This window comes from Psammomys obesus, unplaced genomic scaffold (assembly GCF_907164565.1).
Source record: "Psammomys obesus unplaced genomic scaffold, mPsaObe1.curated_primary_1811, whole genome shotgun sequence".
Taxonomy (NCBI): domain Eukaryota; kingdom Metazoa; phylum Chordata; class Mammalia; order Rodentia; family Muridae; genus Psammomys; species Psammomys obesus.
In genome coordinates this window covers 12,265,848-12,266,754 of record NW_026586173.1, presented here as the reverse complement: position 1 = coordinate 12,266,754, position 907 = coordinate 12,265,848, and positions in this window count along the sequence as shown.

Genomic DNA, 907 nt, shown 5'->3' with positions numbered 1-907 from the left:
AAGAAAGAAAGAAAGAAAGAAAGAAAGAAAGAAAGAAAGAAAGAAAGAAAGAAAGAAAGAACAAGTAGGATTTCAGGGTCCCAAAACTGTCTTGTATGACTTTGTGATGGTGGGAACAAGCCATTTCTCAAAAATCAGCCTCACATGTAGACACTCCAAGATGTTGTGTGATGTCAGCTAACAAATGCCCCACAAGGAGCAAGACAATAGTGTTGAGGGCACTGGTGAGGGGGTGTTCCCCAGCAGGACTCCTCAGGGGTCATCAGGAAGGATATTTTCCCTGCTATTCTTTAGGGTTGCAGACTTAAGGGTTTTTTTTTTCTTTCTGTTGTCGCTTTGTTTTTCAGTTGACTCACATATGTATAATTTTATTTAGAAAAAACAATATCCAATACTTTCTATTCTTTTTTTTTCCTTTAAAACCTAACACTACTAAAAAATTGAAAAAAAAAAAGCTTTATTACTCTCTGAAAAGATACTACAACACAGAGAAGGAGAGCCAGAGGTTAACATCTGAGGTGCCAAAGGAGAAGAGAAGGGGTGATGGGGAGAAAGACCAGTCTGGGCTAGCAGGGCTTTTCCAGCCAGGAGCCAGAAGATGACTTGCCAGGCTACACCTGCTGTATGTGATATTGGGAAAGCCACTTAGTTATGTCTGAGCTGTGCCACCCTCTTCTACACAGCAGGTAAAGAAGTTGTAGAGTCTTTCCCTCAAATTTGTCAAATGACAATGACATATATGGCTTCCCAAGATAACAAGGTTGTAGCGTTCTATCTTCAATTCAAGTTTAGCCGAGTTTAGAAAGCCTCAGTTTGGCATAGTAAAAAGACTTTAAACCATGTGATTAACTGCTGATCTTTGATATTTGTGGCTACATGTTCTGGTCATTTTTCCTGTACATCAAGT